The sequence below is a fragment of the Arvicola amphibius genome, chromosome 3, assembly GCF_903992535.2.
Source record: "Arvicola amphibius chromosome 3, mArvAmp1.2, whole genome shotgun sequence".
In the NCBI taxonomy this organism is placed as follows: Eukaryota; Metazoa; Chordata; class Mammalia; order Rodentia; family Cricetidae; genus Arvicola; species Arvicola amphibius.
This window is the reverse complement of record NC_052049.1, coordinates 47,245,970-47,266,160: the sequence shown is the minus strand read 5'-3', so window position 1 is coordinate 47,266,160 and position 20,191 is coordinate 47,245,970. Positions and strand designations below refer to the sequence as shown.

General features: G+C 44.2%; 1 protein-coding gene across 3 annotated transcripts in view; it reads right to left on the bottom strand.

Annotated features, from left to right (window-relative positions):
* Ocln (occludin) overlaps positions 1 to 6,426 on the bottom strand; it is a 48,521-nt gene extending 42,095 nt beyond the window's left edge. The window contains exon 1 of one of the 3 annotated variants that reach the window (XM_038322482.1): positions 6,235 to 6,426. The gene's annotated coding sequence lies outside the window, so the exon portion shown is untranslated. Of the gene's footprint in view, positions 1 to 4,975; positions 5,093 to 6,081; positions 6,202 to 6,234 lie in introns of those variants that run through there. The other 2 variants (XM_038322481.1, XM_038322484.1) reach the window with 2 other exon arrangements.
* Between the last annotated feature and the right edge of the window lie 13,765 nt (positions 6,427 to 20,191).

The window sequence follows — 20,191 nt, the reverse complement described above, 5'->3', positions numbered from 1 at the left end:
CTTGGCTTTAGCATGAGAGTCTGTCTCAAAAGACAATACAAGAACCAGGCAGTGGTGGAGCACATCGTTAGTCCCAGCACTTGGGAGGCAGAGAGGCTGGAGGATCTCTGTGAGTTTGAGAACGGCCTGGTCTACAGAGCTAGTTCCAGGACAGTTAAGGTTGTTACACAGAAAAACCCTGTCTCAAAAAAAATACACACACACACAAAGGCAATATACAGGGGCTAGAGAGATGGCTCAGCAATTTAGAGTGCTTACTGCTCTAGCAGAAGAGCTGGGTTTGGTTTCCACATCAGGCAGCAAGTGCCAGTAACTCTAGTTCCAGGGACCCAACACTCTCTGGCTTCTTCAGATACCAGCACAAGTGTGGTGCACATAAACATATCCTGGCACACACACCTACGCATTAATACACAAATCTTTTCTTTCTTAAAATACAAAAGGTGAGCCAGGTATGGTGGGTGACATGCACCTTTAGTCTCAGCACAGGAGGCAGAGGCAGGAGGATATCTATGAGTTTAAGGCTAGCCTGGTCTACAGAGCAAGCTTCAGGGCAGCTAAGGTTGCATAGTAAGACCCTGTCTCAAAAAAAAAAAAAAAAAAAAAAAAAAAAAAAAAAAAAAAAGAGAGGAGGAGACTGACAACGACTACCCCCGAATTCCAGGCTCTGTATCAATTGTTAAAAACTAAATTTTAAAAAAAAAAAAAAAAAAAAAAAAAAAAAAAAAAAACTAAATTAACCTTGTCTCAAAACCCCTCCAAAAAAAGCTAAATTAATTAATTCCAATTCAAGCTTTAGTTGTCAGAGATTCAAACAAGATCCCTTTCTAAGTGTTATTTCCTAGAGGTTGGAGTTTGGCTGTCATGTTTCCTCCAACAGCAAGGATTTCTAAACTGAAACAATTTGAGAAAGCGGATTTTAGACAGCTCTTGCTACACCTTGGTTTCTCCTTTGAAGAAAGTTACCAGGCAAGAGCACAGAGAAAGAATCCAGGGAATCTGGAGCACAAACTTGTAGGATTGGGCAGCGACCCAGGGAGCTAAATAACAACATCTAATTAACACAAAGAATGGAACATTTATGTTCACCTGGAGTGAGGTCTCCAGTGGTAACCACAGACAAGGTTATCCAGAATTGCAGCTGACCAAACACTGGAAAGAATAACTAAGAACCCAAGGGCTAGGAATCCATCGAGAATGAGCAAGATCTCTCTGCAAGATCAAAATGAGTTTGAAGACACGAACTAGTTCCATCAGCCTCATTTATTAGCTCGCCAGCCACAACCCTGTCGAGTTCTCTGAGCTCCAGAGATTTATCTCTGTCAAAAGGGGGGGATATAACCCTGACCTTGACTGGGGTAAATAAAGCAGAAATAAGAAGCAGATGCACTCATACTCCATGGTTCTTGGAAAGGTGAGTAAGGTAGGCACTCGGGTGTTTGGGGACATAAATAAGTCACTTAGATGTGAACACTCGGGGCTGAAGGCATAGCTCAGTGAGGTCACTCACAAGGTCCCAAGTTCACCCAGCACCAATAAAATACAGCAACCCTGCTGCTAAAGCCCAGAGATTTTGCCACTGCCTGCTTCCCTGAAAACTGACAGGCTGAGGTTGGTAGAGGAAACCGAAAAATAAAAATAAAAAACTTAATTCACAAAAATCTATATGAGAATACAGAAGAAAGGAGATCCGACTTGGCCTCTGTTCAGTCTTAGAGGCACATACCTCATCCCAGCAAAAAGAACATTTCCTTCTGTAAGAATTTTAGCAAAGGCTGTCAAATCTTAGAGAGCACTCTGAAATAGTGTTCGTATCTAGGAATGCTGTAAGGGAACCAACAGGAGCTGGGGCTGGAGCTCAGTGGCTTTGGATTCCAGCCCTAACCCTGAAAATGAAAAGAAACAAAACCTGAATCTGTACATCAGGTTCCACCCTGGGTACAGATCCAGGACAGCGACTATAACAGTTCAGGATCTTAAAACAAAACAAAACAAACAAACATGTCTTAAGAAAATAGCTGGAAAACAGGAAACGCTTGTCCTGTAGAACTTGACCTGGAGAACAAGATGATTTTAATGCCCTTTTAGACTACTCTAAAAGACCTGAAACATTTTAAGAACTGTCTTTGTAGTCCTAGAAATGGTTAGAAACAAAAACAAAACAAAACACCCAAAACCTCAGGATCGGATTTCATCTCAATGTTGGGAAGTTTCCCCTAGTGGGAAGTGGCCCTGACTCCACCCCCTCCAGGAATAACAAATAACCATTTCAGTTCCTGCCCATAGGCAGGAGTTACTTAGTAATACTTTAGAGATGCCACTTCAAGGTCCCTAAATTAGTGACAAAGCCTCACAGCCAGCAGCTAAAGAGCAAGGGAAGATAGGTTTGTGCCACAAGAGGGAAAAGGGAGTGGAAAGGCCTCTAGGGCTTGGCCAAAGGGCCCCACTGCTTTCTTTCATCACCAGAGCATGAAGACCAGCAGGGCTGAAGACCACAGCTATGTTAGCTAACGGAGGACAGACAGCAGATCCTTACAGAACGTGTTACACAGAAAACCAGCATTCCCAGCTAATGTTTTTATATGTGTGTGTATGTATTGTTTTTAAACTAAGTATGGTGGTGTATGATTTTAATCACAGCACTTGGGAGGCAGAGGCAGGTGGATCTCTGTGAGTTGGAGATCAGCCTGGTCTGCAGAGGGAGTTCAGGACAGCCAGAGCTACCTAGAGGAGAGATTTTGTCCCCAAAACAAACCACAACAACAAAATCTAAAGTAATATATTAAGAATCTCTCTCTAAGGGCTAGAGAGAGCGTTCCAAGGTTAAAAAAAAATCACTTGTTGCTCTTTTTGTTTGTTTTTGTTTTTAGAGACAGGGTTTCTCTGTAGCTCTGGAGTCTGTGCTGGAACCCTGGAACTCTTATAGACCAGGCTGGCCTCGAACTCAGAGAGATCCACTCCCAAGTACTGGGATTAAAGGTGTGCACCATCACTGACCAGCTTAAAAAAAATCACTTGTTGCTCTTATAGAAGATCAGGGTTCAATTCCCAGAACCCACAAAGCGGTTCACAACCATCTGCAACCCTGCTTTCAGGCAAACATGTGCGTGCACATATATGCATGTAGGCAAAACAGTCATACATATAAAGAAAAAAAAAGAACTTAAAAAAAAAATCTCTATATATAATTAAGGACTCCAAGTAGGATTTTACCCCCTGCTGAGGACTGAACCTAGGACATTATACATTCTAATCAAGCAGTCTAACATTGAATTACATCTTCAACTCCAAAGAATATTTTTAAGTCTTTTTTAATTATATTAATTTACACTCATGTCTCATGGCATGCGAGGTCAAAGGACAACTTTTGGCATTCTATTCCCTCCATGGACCAAACTCAAGTCATAGGCTTGCTGGCAAGTGCCTTTACCCACTGGGCCATCTACCAGTACCCCAAACAGGATTTGTAAAGATTCATTTTTTTCTATTATTTTTAGTTATGTGTATGTATCTGTGTTTAGGTATGTGTATTTGAGTGCAGGTGCCCACGGAGGCCAGAAGTTGGATCTCCCCAGGAGCTGGAGACAGTTGTGAGCCATCTCACGTGGTGTCTGGGAAGTGAACTTCAGTCCTCTGGAAGAGTAGAATATGTTATGAACCACTGAGCGAGCCATCTCTCCAGCCCCAAAACTTATTTTTTTTCTTTTTGAGATACGATCTCATTATGTAGCACTGGTTGTCCTAGAACTCACAAGAGCTCCACCTGCCTCTGTCTCCCAAGTTCTGCCCCCTGAGAGGATCTTGATGTTGCCAGTCAAGTTCCCTAGCTCAGCTCACAGCTCAAAGGTAGCTTCAGGGATGCTCTCCAGACCACTCAATAAGTTTCCTCCATCCCTGACCTCAGGCCTGACCTCTCCAACCATCACCTTCCCTAGTCCCCTAGTCCCTTTGCTGGTCCTGAGCACAAAGGGATGGCCCGTCGATATTTGGTTAATAAAGCCGACACTCCATTTTAGTGAGTTGGAATTTCAGTCCTGCGGTGAATCTCTTGAACTACACAGTAAATATATCAAATCGAGGTCAGCAGAAAGTGCATGCTTACATTCTGGGGGGGGGGGGGTCAGGAGGGTGGGGGACAAACACACAACAGTATAGGCTTATCTTGTGAGTTTGTTAGAAAGGAAGAATAAAAGGCCCCATCCCAAACTACAAGTCACAAGTACGGCAGAGAAGGAAAACAAAAAACAAACAAAACGAAAGCCAAGAAAACCTATAACTAACACAAGCTTGCTTGAGAGTTGGGAAGACATAGCTGAGCTGTACAGCTAGCAGAGCCCTAAACTGTACTCCCCAAAGTACAAATATCAAGTGACACACCAAAATCTACAAACAGGCTGGATTGAAAAGTACCTCTCCGGCTTGCTATAGTAGGTGTTTTCTCTGGAATTCTCTAGGGTTAACTAGTCCTTATGGCTTGGCTTAAGTTTTCTGTATTCTGTAGTCTACGTTTACAAAAATGTAAATTTTTGAGGCATTTTGTTCTGGTTTGGTTTGGGGTTTTCTGGTGTTGCTTGTTGGTTTGTTGTCGTGCTGAGATTCCAACCTTCGAACCATGTTCCACCCCAAACTCTTAAGATAAAGGTCTAGAAGGATCTGCTTTAACACCTTATACAGAGAGGTGCTGCCTGGAAGTCGCCAGAAGGTAGAGAGTGCCCCCCACCCCAAACCTAGCCTGCTGACCTCGCCATCCTTAACAAAGGAAGCACTAACAAGTAGATAAATCCAAAGAAGAAAAGAGAAAACCACCACCAGTGGAAATTTAAGGAACTACTGTTACACTCAGGGACATGTAGCTGAACAGCCCACCAGCCACAGAAGGCATCATCACCAGAAAGCACCGCACTGTGGAACCATTTCTCTTTTCCCGGGATCTCCATAACGCACCTGTTGTGCCAGAGCGCCACACACTACTAACCTGCCTGGAAAGCTGCCTCCTTCCCGCCCCAGGTAATTCCCCTGGTGGCACTTTGCCCGGTGAGCCCGGGGCAGGCCGGAGGATACTGCCGCTCCTGCTGGGGTTCAGTCGCTCCACCTAGGACGAAAGGGGCTCAGAGCTGTCCCAGCGCCAAGATGTAGAGGCCATTTTGGTCCCCACCCACTTGTCCCTGCATACTTCCTCCAACGCTGGCCACTCGCCGCTGTGCTCGCGGGGCCGGCTTTGCCCGGGATATCTGTTAAGTGGATAGCCTAGGCAAGCGGCGGGAATCCCGCGACCGTGCGTACGCCCCAGGCGGCTCTACGCTCGGGAGCAGCCGAGCCAGTACAAGGCGGCAGAGCAGGCTCTGCCCCGAGGCAGATCCGCAGCTCGCGGTCACGGATGAAAATGTACTGTGTGAGCAGCTTCCCTCGAAATCCAGCTTCACTCGAAATCAACAAGGGCACACTCACCGACCCTGTTTCAAACAGCCAAGTAACACACCGAGACTCTGGGGACAATGCAGAAGACCCCTGGCCTCCCCATCCCCTGGGATGAATTACCCAAAGGGGCAGAAACCAGAAGGGCCACGGGGATCTAGGTCGTCCTGCATCATCTCTCTCCAGCCCTAACTGGGGACCCCGAGAAGCCCACAGTTCTCTATCTCCCTAGCTGAGCGTGGGTTCGGCACACGAGGCGCCCGCCTCTGTAATAGCAGAAAGTTGCCCAGGTATTTGTGGTGGAAAAGGTTTCGCCCGCAGCTTCGAGAGACAGAGACAGAGAGACAGAAAGGAGAGAGAGAGAGAGAGAGAGAGAGAGAGAGAGAGAGAGAGAGAGAGAGAGAGAGAGAGAGAGAGAGAGAGAGAGAGAGAGAGAGAGAGACCCCAACTCCTCCCTCGCTATGCCCAAGAACCCGCGCTTCTCCGGTTCCCGGGAACCCCAAGTCCAGGGCGAAACTGCCACCGAAACTAACTCCGCGCGCCCTCCCCGCGCCTCCCAGACGCCGCGCTGTCGCCCTTGGGGAAGGGACCCCCGTTGCCGCACCTGCCTCTCACCCACTCGCCAAGGCCCAGGCCACCTGGGTGGCGGAAACCCCGAGCGCTCACCTGGCGGGTGCACCTGCCGCCGCCCTCAGTGACAGCCAAAGGCTTGCACTGAGCCAGGAGTTCGGTCCTCCCCCACTCCCCCGCCCCCGGGCATGCGCACCAATTTCAGGCCGAGCCTGCCCGGGCCGCGCGCTCCGGCGCTCCGGGACCCACCTGCTGCGCCCCCGGCCGACTGCTCGGCCGTGTGCTGGCCAGATCTCCTTGAACTCCACCGCCCCTCTGTCGCCTGAGGAAGGAGGGAGCGGGAGGTGGGCGCGAGCGACAAGGTGTAGCGTGGCTGGCCTCCACCCTCGGTGACCCATTCACCTGAAACTCCGCTGGGAGAAGGAGGGAGGGAGCGGCGGAGAAGGAGGCGGGAGGACGGAGTCGGGCTCACCCTCCCGAGCAAGCGGAGTTAAAGGAACAGTGACGCTTTGGCTGGAAGGGACTGGGGTTCGGGGAGGGGAGGGGCTCAGGATCGTGGAGGCAAAGGGTGGGTGATCCCGGACCACCTTGTGGGCGCTCGGAGATCGGTTTGCTTTAGGGTCCCTGCGGAGTGCTGGTTCCGGGAGAGGGCTGCCGGGAGCTGTTTTTCTGGTGAAACAGAGGGTCCCTGGGTGCCTGGAGCGCCGATAAGGAAGGAGAGAGAGTTTTCTCACTTCACTGTCCTGTTTCCAGGTTTTAATTTAATGTTTGTTGGAAAGCAGTATCTAATTGCTTGTTCCAACGAAAGATTGGGAAAATTTTCAGAAGGGCTTATTACTAACCCTTCGGAATCAGTGGATTCGGGAAAAGACCGTGCTTTGAACTGGTTCAAATGAAGGGGACTGCACCAGGGCAAAGGGCCCCCTGCCCACGCGCGCACTAAGTGTAGTTACCATGTGATCGAGTCTATAGGACCAGAGTTTATCCCAGGTGCTTGAACTGGCTTTTTGGAGCCCATTCCCTTATGGGGGGCAGGGGGAGGATGCCTTGTTAGCAGAGGGTAGGGACTTGGTCCGGTCTCAACTCAGCGTGAGCCAGGCTTTGTTGATTCCCAGTGGGAGGCCTTACCCTCTCGGTGGAGAGGTTGGAGGGAGGGCGGGGGAGCGGGAGAAGAGAAGGGAGGGGTAACTGTGGTCCGTGTATAAAATGAATAAAAGGTAAAGAACATGAAAGGGGGAAAAGAGATTTTAAGCCGTCTCAGTATTCTTTTTTGGCTCCAAAACAAAACCTTTCTGACTGCTAGGAGCTATATTTTTTTATTCATACACGCTGCCCGTAACTATGCAGAGTTGTAAGTGTGCGCGTGTGTGTTCTGTTTATTAATTGTCCGCTACGATATAGAGATTTTAGCTCTTGTTATTTACCTATCTGTATCGAAGATGAGGATTTAAATTTCGTAAGTCCTGATTCCTTTTGTGTTCCGATCTTGAATGTCTGCCTTGCCCATAACTTTCCGTCCTCTCCCTTCCTCTTCTCGGCCTTTGATTAAGTAGAGGTGTGACTCTCCATCAGCTCTTAAGGCACAATTCGGTACTTAAGGAAGTAAAAATTTAAATGACAGCCTTAATAGATTGCTAATCTAATTAGTAATTTTTCGTGAAGTCATTGCTATAATTATTTCATTGTGACTGTAGTTTTTGAGTGATGCAGATTAAATTCATGTTAACAGTAAGGAAGCCTGGTTAATCCTCTTAATGTTAGCTGTCAGATTGCTAAAATCTCCGAACATTCCAACCCAGATTGTAATTAAACAAGGGAACATTTCCTAATACCCCGTCGTTTGTAAACACCTATTATAATGTATTTTGCCCTGTTCTGAAGAAGACCTCATAGGAGGATTTTGCTGTTGCTGTTTTCTACTTAAAAATAAATGCTATGGGTTGACTGGGGGGGGGGGGATGCATTTTGTCCCCGGAACACCTGCCTGCCATGTTCTAGGCCTTCGGGTTCCATCCTTGGTTCGCATACCAAAAATATGTCCTTGTAAAGTGTTCGCTCAGGGACTGAAAAGATGGCTCGGTGGTTAAAAGCAGTGACTGCTCTTCTGTTGGGCACTCCACAGGGTGTCTCACAACCCTTGTAGCCCTAGTTCTGGGGACTAGGACGCCCTCTTCTGGCCTCCTTGGGCAGTGGGCACTCAAGTGGTGCATAAACATACAGGCGAATTGCCCATACACTTAAGAGAAATATTTTAATTAAAATATTTTTAAAAGTAAAGTGTGCATATAATAATTTTTTGCAGTCACGGGTTGTATAACCATCGGCACCATATTCTAATTCCATTTTCATCATTTCAAAAGAAACAGTACCTACTAGTCATTTTTGTTTCCACCTTGCCCTCCCTAACCCCCGACACTATTAATGGTTTTTATGGGTTTTGTTGTTGTTGTTCATTTGTTTGTTTTTAGTATTTTTGAGACAGGGTTTCTCCATGTTTCCCAGGCTGTCCTGGAACTCACTTAATAGACCAGGCTGGACTTGAACTTACAGAGATATGCTTGCCTCTGCCTCCTGAATGCTGGGATTAAAGGTGTGCCCCACCACTGCCCAGCATATTAATGTGTTTTCTATCTCTATTGACTTGCCTATTGTGGACTTTTTTGGTAGGGGGTTAAAACAGGGTTTCTCCTTGGCTGTGCTGGAACTTGCTCTGTAGCACAGGCTGGCTTCAAATTCATAGAGACCCACCTGCCTCTGCCTCCTGAGTGCTGGGAGTAAAGGCGTGCGCCACCACCGCCGGGCTATTCTGGACATTTTACACTAATGGGTAATACAATCTATGACTTCAGTGTCTTTTATTAGCACACTCCCTTCACAGCTCATCCATGCTGACCCATGTATTAGTACCTTACTCGTTCTTAAGACCAATATCCCATTGCATGGATATGCCACATTTTTATTTACCCTTTTATCAGTTGTTGGAGATTGAAGTTGTTTCTCCTTTTGGGCTATTATGGAATACTATTTGTGGAGATGCATACATAAGTTTTAGTGTGAACATATATTCCCAAAACTCTTGAGTAAGCTTTCAAGTAACTCTTTTTCATTTCAAGAAGATAACTTACACATGGTATTATTTTTCTTATTCCCACCCTAAATTTAAACAAAAGGGTACCTTGTGTTTGGAGGAAGGTCGGTTCTTCTCACTTTTTTACAATCCTCCTGCCTCTGTCTGCCAAGCGCTGTCTTACAGCTGCACCACATCCTCCTGACTGTTGGCTTGTCCACATCCCTCATTCAAGAAGACTGCTTCTTCCTCTTTGTCATCCTCTTCCTTCCCCTCCCTTCCTCTTCCTTCTCCTCCCAGTTCTTCCACTTGTCTGTCAGGGATGGAGATTGAACCAAGAGCCTCATCCATGCCTAAGCGCATGCTCTACCTCTGACCCACATCTCCAACCTCGCTGTTTTTCCGAGTCCGTACTCTGCACAGCAGGACGACAACGCCCCTCGTCTAATGAAACTTGTCTTCTACTTACTACTGATTATGAATGTAAATTTTTTTAAAAAAAAAACTAAGTTGAGCTATGTGAAACTGGCAGTAGTTGATTATTTTTCATTGTGAAAATGTGAACTTCATATGTTTTCTGTTAAAATACTATATGCTGTTTTCATTAGATTCAGATTAACTTTCCAAACAATATTATAACATGCAAAGATCTAAGCCTGTTTTTTTTTTTTTTTTCCCACTGCTGCCTAATATTGTGCCTTCTAGGGGTAGTAACTGAAAGGGTCTACAGAGAAAATTCAGCTTTAAGCACATCATTCCTCAATACTAAAACAAAACAGGTTGGACACTAAAGGAAGCCATGCTCTATTTAATCACTTATATAATCATAATTTGTAGCAGAGTAAAGTTTTTAACCAAATAATCCTTTTTGGCTACTTACCATAGTATTATGTAGTATTATCCACTCTTGAACATTATTCAATCAAAATTCACTCTACCCAGAAACAATAAAACAGTGACTTTTATTAATCATAAAACAATATGATTAATAATAATTTTATTATTAATAATAATAAACCAGTGTGGTTCATAATAATTAATAAAAACAGTAATTGTTTTTATTAGAGGATCTATAAGTAGATTTTCCCCCAAATCATTAAGATTTAAAAGCAAAAGCTAGAGAGATGGCCGGTGGTTAGAAACACTGACTGCTCTTACACAGGACCTGGGCTGGATTCCCAGCACCCACATACATGGTGGCTCACACAACTGTTTGTAACTCCAGTCTCAGGACATCCAGGGCCCTCATCAGGTCTTTGTGGGCACCAGGCATGTATATGGTGCACAGACATATTTGCAAGCAGAACACCTATACACATAAAAATAGTTTGGGTGTTTGTTTTTTTTGTTTTGTTTTGTTTTGTTTTGTTTTTTAGAAAAAGATTTAAGAACAAACTTTTCTTTCTTTTTATAAGACAGAAAACACCTTTGATCCTAGAACTCAGGAAGCAAACCAGGTAGATCTCTGAGTTCAACACCAGCCTGGTCTACAGATCGAGTTCCAGGACAGCCAGGGGTACACACAGAAATCCTGTCTTTAAAAAAGAAAAGAAAAGAGGAAACAAGAAAGGAAGGAAGGAATCTGTGTTCAAATCTCAGTGTTGCAATTTAGTAACTGAATTAGATTAAAGAAAAAAAGTATAAAAGCCTTCACCCCATTTAAAGGCACAATAAATAATACCGTCTTGAGCTACTCAGGAGGCTGATCAAAATGATAACAAGGTCAAGACCTGCCTGGGCAACCTCCTAAGCTTCTGTCTCAAAAGTGAGACGGGGATAGGTGAGGTGGCAGGGTTTCCTGGAGCTCAGGATAGCCTGAAACTTGCAATGTGTCTCATTGTCAACAAGCCTGGCAACCTGAGATGGAGCCTTTGGTCCAGTGCGGTGGAAAGAGAACCAGCTCCCACAAGCTGACCTCTGACTTCCACACAAACCAAGGCATGAATGTGGGCACACACATACGGATAAAATAAATATAATTTGTAGAAAGTCAATGCAGGCCAGGCGTTTTTGCAAGACCCGTTCTCCTTAGCATCACGTAAAAATAAATAAAATTAGAACCCTATTGTAGTTTGGGAGAGCATGTCCCCCAAAACATGCTGTATTCTGAGGCAAAAAAAGGAGTCTCAATAAATGTGACAGCTCATTGTTATATCCCATTACGCATTTGTTAAGCTATTGTGGAATAATTCGTTAAGCTATTGTGGAATAATACCTAACCAATAGTCCCAAACCCAAGGTCCCTACTGAATCCCTGCCACCTGCCCCTATGAAACCAGCACATTTCTCTTCAAGGCTTCGAAATCTAGTACCAGGGTTTAGAGGGGGGGAAAGAAGGAGACATTAAGATATTTCCACTCAGCTGTGCCAGTCTAGTGAAAGAATTCAATGTCTGGTGTTTGCTTAAGAGCACCTCAGTTGGAGTGGCTTTCAGCCTGCTGTTATACCAGCTAGTAACAAGGAGGGAGGCACCCTGTGCGCAGAAGGCAGTTTCCTTGCACACCTTTATGGAAGAATGTGTGGGGCAGTTCTAGGTGAGTAAGCCACAAGCTGCTCAATGCTTGTGTATGAAGCAAGAGCCTCCTGGGAGGGATCCTGGGGAAACGAAGAGCCTGGTGAGTGCATGAGTGTCAGCACCTGGAGCCTCAGCGAGCAGAATCATTAATAACAGCCGCCATCCCCGCCATCCCCGGCCTGGGGCCTTCTGCAATGTGAACTCTACAGTTTGGCCTTCACAAAACCGACGGCTACTGTTGTTTTCGTCATTTTAGGCCTTGGAAGACTAAAGTTCAGAATGGTTCCATCATTTCCTCTTTATCTGCTAAGCCAGGACTCAATCAATCAGAGGCTGATTCCTGAGCTAATTTATGTCCTTAACATTCTTTCTGTGTTTTAGAACTACTAATTATCACTAGGCAACATTCCATGGTTGATAAATGCTCTGTTCCTTCCTTTGGGTGTAACTTTCTTTTTAATTTCTACGTGGCTGTTTACCTTATAATAGTTTATTAATGGTATGTTTTATACATTTCTTTGTAGGAAAAATTTTGTATTTTCCCAGAATTTTTTTTCCGAGTCTCGCAGTATAGCCCAGGCCTTAAATCCACGGTCCTCCTGCCTCTTCCGGCTTGTGCTGGGGTTTCAGGCATGTGTCTTCATGCCTGGCTGATAAACTTCCACTAGGACTTAGAGGCATTGTTAGAGATGGTTGGCGACCTGTGTGCAGGTGTGCAGGGAACATTCCTCACCTACCAACAGGAAATAACTTTGTAAGGTCAGGGTATGTCCCAATCCTATGAGGATGACGTAAATGGGTTTGGTATAGGATGGGATATATATATATATATATATATATATATATATATATATATATATGAATAATGTAGATAAAGAGATTCCAGTTGACTTCTTAATTTCTTCAGTGTCAGTTATTCATTGAGTAAAAAATTGCCTCCTAGCTATTTTAGGACCTAACCTTCCTGAATTATTAAAAACCTTATAATTTATGATTTAAAAAATCTAGCTTTGCCAGGCAGTGTTGGTGCACACCTTTAATCTCAGCACTTGGGAAGTAGAGAGATGGATAGTAAAGAGAGTATTTTGTGAGTTCAAGGCCAGCCTGGTCTACAAAGTGATTTCCGAGACAATCAGAGCTGTTACACAGAGGAACACTATCTCAAAACACACACACAATTTAGCTTTAGGAAAAACCAGGGCATCTGAGTGAGTATGAAATAGGTAACAACTTGAGCTGGCTGTGAGGGACAGTTCTAATTTTTATCATCAGAGCCTCCACAGGCCGACTTTCTGGTTTTGTTTTTGAGGTGCTGTAGGAGCCTGCAAAGGAAAGCTCACTATGGTTCTCACCGACAGAGGGCTTGGTCCTAGGGGCACATATGGGAGTTTTTATTCAGACACAGTGTTGATTCAGAGTTGGGGAAACAGTTCTGTGGTAGAGCCCCAAGTTTGATCCCCCAGCGCAGCAAAAATGAAAACCTAACTAAGCAAATATGTAATATGTGCGGGAAGCCTGGAGATCCCGTGAGCTCAGGAGAGACGGGCCCCTTGCTGGGGTGGGGAAGACACCCAACCGGAAGGACTAATCTGAGAAAGAACAAGATCATTTCAGAGAGTGACCGGCAGAATGAAGAAAGCAAACAGGCTCACTGACAGAGGTGACCAGGAGGCCAGGTTGGAAGCAGGTCCCTGGGAGGGGGGTCACCAGCAGCTCCTCCAAGAGGGGACATCTGAATTGGAGCTTTAATAGTGAGAAGCCACTGTGCGGAGATCTGGGTCACAAACACCCTGAGGTTGGAACCTGGGCCCCTTTAGAGAGTCAGAGTGAGGCAGGGTAGAAAGGCAGGGAAATCCTGGTACTTAAAAAGGTGTTGGGGGAGAAGTTCCTCACTCTGGAATCCAGTTACAGCCTTTGCACAATTAACACATGCCTAAGGCCCTTTCCCTTCCTGGCCGTGAACCTGCGATTTTCTAGGAATCTCACCAGAACCTCATCCACAGGGGAAAGTCAAGTATGGAACTCCTTATGCAATACTAGTGGCATCTGGTTTTACGTTATCAGATAATTCCACCCAAGGTATCTCAGGAGTACCTCCAGGACAAAAGACAAGGAAGAAAAAAATAAAGTGAAACCAGGAATTCAAGAATCCTGGTTTTCCCTGAGTCACGGCCCCTGAAAGCTTATGAATTTTATGGAGTTTTGAATGTTCAGCTAAGCATTTTCCTATTTTTTAAATAGTATTTTAGGGCAGGGCGGTGGTGGCGCATACTTTCAATCCCAGCACTTGGGAGGCAGAGGTAGGCATATCTCCGTGAGTTCGAAGCCAGCCTGGTCTACAAGAGCTAGTTCCAGGACAGACTCCAAAGCTACAGAGAAACCATGTCTCAAAAAAACCAATAAATAGATAGATAGATAGATAGATAGATAGATAGATAGATAGATAGATAGATAGATAGATTGATAGATAGATGATAGATAGATGATAGTATTTTAGATAATGCAAGCATTTTCTCTCTAAAGTTTGTGTAGAAAGAATTACAGTTGAGGAAGAGCTAAGATGCTCTGAGAGCATCCTGTAACTCCGTGTCTTCCCACCTGAGTGTTACTGAGGCTGGCCTTGTGTGGAAGAGGCCCTGACATAGGGACTCAGGAAGCACTGGGCAGGAAGATGTTAGAAGTTCTGCCCTAATCACAGGTTTCTCTTATTTCTAAAGACTAGAGGACAAAAGCAAATGACATTTTATCCAAGACAGGCACCAAAGCTACAGAGAAACCCTGTCTCGAAAAAAACAAAAAAAAACAAAAAAAAAGAAAGAAAAGAAAATAGCATGTATAGCTGTTTCTTTACCAAAATTCACCAGTTTATGGTGAAATGTTTACTTTCTCACACATACGTATTTATACATAGAACACTTTTTATGCCTGATTTTTTTGTTTGTTTATTTTCACTTTTCAAAACAGGGTTTCTGGGGGCCGGAGAGATGGCTCAGAGGTTAAGAGCACTGACTGCTTTTCCAGAGGTCCTGAGTTCAATTCCCAGCAACCACATGGTGGCTCACAACCATCTGTAATAAGGTCTGGTGCCCTCTTCTGGCATGCAAGCATACATGGAAGGAATGTTGTATACATAATAAATAAATAAATCTTAAAAAAAAAAACCACTTAAAAAAAAACAGGGTTTCTCTGTGTGGCTTTGGAGCCTGTCCTAGAACTCGCTCTGTAGACCAGGCTGGCCACTAACTCACAGAGATCCACCTGCCTCTGCCTCCCGAGAGCTGGGATTAAAGGCATGTGCCACCACTGCCCAGTTTATGACTAATTTTTTTTATTCTAACACATACATTGGTTGTTTAGGCTTTTCTGTGTGTGTGTGTGCGGGTGTGTGCCTGTGTGTGCGTGCGTGCGTGTGTGTGTGTGTGTGTGTGTGTGTGTGTGTGTGTGTGCCTGTGTGTAGGTGTGCTCTGGGGATCAACTCCAGGGACTTGCACATAATAATTGTGCTCTACCACGAGTTATATCCTTGGGCTCCAAAAGTAATTTTAGATAGCCTGCCTAAGTAATTCAGCATATCTGTCTCTCGAGAACCTGGACCTTCTCCTACGTGCCCAGCTGTGCCATAACATACTTCCCAAATGAAACGTTGTCATGAGATCTTATCTCATTTGTATTGTTCTGGGTCCTCTAAAATCCAACCGCCAATTAGAGACAAGTCCTTGCATTTCTTTTTCAAGACTCTTTAGTCTTAAATTTTGAGCAGTTTACTTTCAGGACTTGGCTCACAGTTTCAATTAAAGCAACAGCAACAACAATACAAATTTGTATTACCTCACAAGGGCGAGGGGATGAAGGATAAATTTGAGGGTGTGGTTCAGGTGGTGCCTTCCAGATTGTTCCCTCCTCTTTATAACTACTCTCTATTCTTTGGGACAATACACTGGTTCTCCCTTCCTGATCCCTTTTGGATTCCATTATTTCACTGATTATAACAGTAGTTATTCTCTAAAACTATAAGGTATTATTATCAATACTATCCAATACTGCCAAGGAAAAGAAATTTTTTTTTTCAGGCAGGGTATCATAAAGCTCAGGCTAACCTTAAACTTGTTGTGAATCCTTACATGACCTTGAACTCCTAATTCCCCTGCCCCTACCTCCCAAGTGCTAGGATTATAGGAATGTACCACCATGCCTGTCCCCATATGTGTGTGTGCATGTGTGTGTACATGTGTGTGAAGAAACAGAACACCACACATGCTACTTCATTAAAGCATTGGATTTTCACCACTTAAGTTTTTTCTGATGACCTATCTTCACCTTTAATGAACTAATCAGTCCCTTCCCCTACATAAGATATATGTCACTTATTTACTTCCTGTCCTATCTGCTTTTCTGCTGCTGCGATAAAACACTGACCAAAACCAGATTGGTAAGGAAAGAGTTTATTTGGCTCACAGTTTACAGTCCATTATGGAAGGAAGCCAAGGCACGAGCTCAGGTAGAGGCCATGGAGGAGTGCTGCTCGCTGGCTTGTTCCCTGACTGTCTCACTCAGCTTGCCTTCTTAGACAACCCAGGACCACGGGCCGAGAGTTGGCACTCCTCACGATAGGCTATGCCCTCTCACATCAGCCCTTAATGAAGAAAATGACACACAGAGACGCCCACAGGCCACTCTGATGGCAACAAGCTCTCAACTGAGGTTCTTTCATCACAGAGAACTCTTGCTTGTTTCAAATTAAAGAAAATTAACCAGCACACTTATTAAGGAGGGTAAGGGATTTAGGGGAAAAAAAATCAAAGCAGGCTTTTCTCTTATGTAGGCTTATAAAATGAGTCATACAAAATAATAATTTTAATAATAGTAATAATAGTACAATTGCTGGGTGAGAGGTGGAGATAAGGACCTCAGGACACCCTCCCTTCTAGATGGACCTGCTTAGCTGCCTGCGCAGATGCCCCTCTCTAGGATTTGCTCTTTGCTCCCATAAATTCCTCAGCTCGCAGTGTTCTTTCTCCTCTGTGTTTGGAGGTCAATATTCTAAAATCAGGTGCCTCAAGACTAAGTTGAGGGGCTGACTCCTACTTTTGTTTTGTTTTGTTTTTTGTTTGAGATAGGGTTCCTCTGTGTAACAGTCCTGGCTGTCCTGGAACTTGGTTTTGTAGACCTGGCTGGCCTTGAACTCACAGAGATCCACCGACCTCTGTCTCCCAAATACTGACTCCTACTTTTTAAGCTTTCTTTATTTTTTTTTCTAAACAGTGGCTTCTCTTAATTCTGTATATGTTCCCAAACTGACTATAATCACTTAACTGTCTGACATGAAATCACTTCCTTTCTTGACTTATATAAGTATGTGAAGGTCCCTCCTCCTAGAAAGTGTATTTTCTGAGATTTGCCTCTGTCCCCTCATACTTTGCACTGCTGTCACTTTGAGTAATAAGTGGCTAGCTTTGGGGGTTGTAATATTACCCTTCAGTACACAAGAGTGAGTTCCCCTGGTAATGGCTTTGATGAGAAACTCTGCCCTTTCCTTCTGTTTGTTTTTTCAAGCATGTTCCCCACAGGAGGGGGTTAATCAGGAAGTTTCCTTTTCTCCCTTCCCCCAGACAGAAGAAGAAGAAGAAAAAAAAAAATAACAGGAAACCAACTCACAGAAAACAATGAAGATGAATATCAAGTATTTGTTCCTTTCCGTGCTAAAGCAGTTCTGCATGGCATGGCCTTGGGTCATCATGGTAGCATGCAAAACAAGCAAAGTTGCTTTGAGCTCTAAGAATTTCCAGAACCAATTGGCTGTTTTTATAGAAACTCAGGGGTTAAAATACATACAGCCCTTTAAGAAAAATAATAGGTATTATTCCAAGTGCCCACAACTGTCATCTGGAAGCTGCTTAGGACCCTTATGATACAGGAACCTGGTTTGTTGCCACAGGTAAATCGGTCACTTCCTCACTGTGCTCCTACAGCCTTTGGACCCAGGAAGAAAAAAATATACTATTAGAATAATAAATAGATTATTAATAAAAATTTATATAGATTATTATTATTAGAAAAATAAATTACTATTATCTGTGTGTCACACGATGTTTCTATAAGTATTACTTGAAACATTCCAAGTTAAATGCCGTTTTTTGTGGTAAAAGAAGCTGAGTTATATATGCTGAAATTTTTTTTTCCCACTCAAGACAGGGTTTCTCAGTGGTGAGTCCCCTGCAGGCTTTACAGAAGGCAGGGGGGGAAAATGACCCATGAAAAGAAAAAATGAAACTTGACTCAACCTGATTTTATTGTAACTGGTGCTGGACCGGGACTTCTAGAGTCTAGCCCAAATCATTTTAGTCATATTTAAGCACAGCACGGTTTTTGAAAAAGGCGTACGGATAGCAACTAACTCCGTTCCAAGCGTACAATTTGACATGTTTTCATTGAGATTCCTTATGAAGTACATCTGGCTTCTTTCACAAGAATAGGTACTGTTGACTCAGAGAGTGCCCACGATTTCAGGTCTAGGGAGCTTGACTCAGGTAAGCATAATGCCTGTGAGTGTTGGGATCAGCCTGGTCCCAAGATGACATAGAAGTCATGTCAGTGCTGTTATATAGCACAAGTGACCTCACCCATAAGAGTGGGTTTTATAAAAGCAATGCTCAAGATTCATGGAAAGGGGTCTTGGATAAGCAAAAATATAAATTCTGGGAGATACGGGCAGAGCCTGTCCAATCGGACAGCAAAGGATCACCAGGCTGTAAAACTACATCATTCCAAGCCTTCCAGGAAGAGTGGCTACGCACCTCATTCTAGTGAAGAGGTGAGCTGTGTGTTTATCTTCCTGGCTTCTCCCGTGCCTATCTGTGTGCATAAGGCCTTCTGCCCCCTACATTTCCCTGCCTAACAGTCCTGGCTGTCCCTGTCTTGGAACTTGATTTGTAGACCAGGCTGGCCTAAAACTCACAGAGATCCACCTGCCTCTGCCTCTCCAAGTGAGTGTGCCACCACACACAGCTAGATGTTGAAATCTTGTCCCAAATTTCACAGTTAGAAATGGGTGACACTGGGGTTCAGAACCCTGTATCTCTTTGTCCCACAGATCTCTGTGATACTGCGCTGCTCTTTAGGTAACTGCCTCCTACAAGTGAGAGATCCTGGTGCCCACACCTGCCCCCAAGGCTTGATACATGGATGTTGAGAATAATTTAATCTCTTTACCTCTTTTTTCCCAGGGCACCAAATGCTAATTTTATGCTTATATTCATTTCCCCCAGACAGCTGGATGGTTATGTGGCTGATCCCACCTTCAGATCCAGGAGTAATTTCTATTGGCCACTGAATCTTAGTGCCCCGTTGGTGATTAGACCAGGACTGCACTCCTAAGCCAATCAGCATGCAGATGAACATCCTGCTCCAGGGCTGCTGGTCTCCAGCTATAGGATCAAATCCTCCACAGGGAGAGGAGACAAAGCTGAATGAACTAAAAAAAAAAAAGTGCAGCCCCTGCACTGTACTTCCAGTTATGTGGGTTTAGCCACCTTAAGTGGGCTTTTTATTGCAGTAAACCAAAATAATCTTGATATGCAAGTATGGGACTTACTAAATGACCATTAAATGGTATTTCTTTTGTGCCAGGACTTAAAATGTGTGTGTGTGTATACATACATACATATATATATGCATATATATGTATGTATGTATACACACATGTGTATGGATATATGTGTGAGTGTGTATATATACATACACACATATACATGTACCCATATATCCACACACACATATATGTACACACACACACATTTATCTCCCAGGCTGATCTTAAACTCTGTGTCACTGAAGATGACCTTGAATTTCTGATCCTCTTGACTCCACCTCCCAAGTGCTAAGATTACAGGTGTGTACCACCCTGCCCCTCACACTGCAATGCTGGGATTCTGGTCTCTTTGAGCTTCTTGTGGCTAGTACTGATTATCAACTTGACAGGGTCTTGGATCCAGGAAATAACCTTCTGGGAATGTCTTAGAAGGATTATCTGGATTTGGTTAGCCTCTGGGCATGCCTATGAGGAATTACCTAGATTAGGTTATCTGAGGTGCGCCCCCCACCCCAAGGCCAACTGAGGGTGGTACTATTTATTCTACGATCCAGAGCCCTGAGTAAGGAAAAAGGAGAAAAGTATAAAAGCAGTTTCCTGACTGTGGCTGCAATGTGATCAACTGCCTTACACCCCGCTGCAGTGCCTTCCCTGCCGTGATTGGCTGTGCCCCCAGAAATGTAAAAGTCAATAAACCCTTTCCTTTCATGGCTTATATGAGGGTATTTGTCACCAATACGGGAAAAGTAATCAAATACACTAGGCAAGCACTCTGCCAATTGAGTTACATCCCAGCCCCAAGGAGTCTAATCCTGCATACAGTTTTATACTACCTGTGCCAGGTGGGAATTATCATCATTCCCATTTATAAATTAGGAAATTAAACCTCAGAAAGTTGTGATTTACCATCAAGCTGGTAAATACCGAATTAATAAAAAAGTAAGATGTTTATTTATTTATTTAGGTTTTTTGAGATAGGGTTTTTCTGTGTAACCCTGGCTCTCCTGAAACTCATTCTATAAACCAGGCTGGTCTC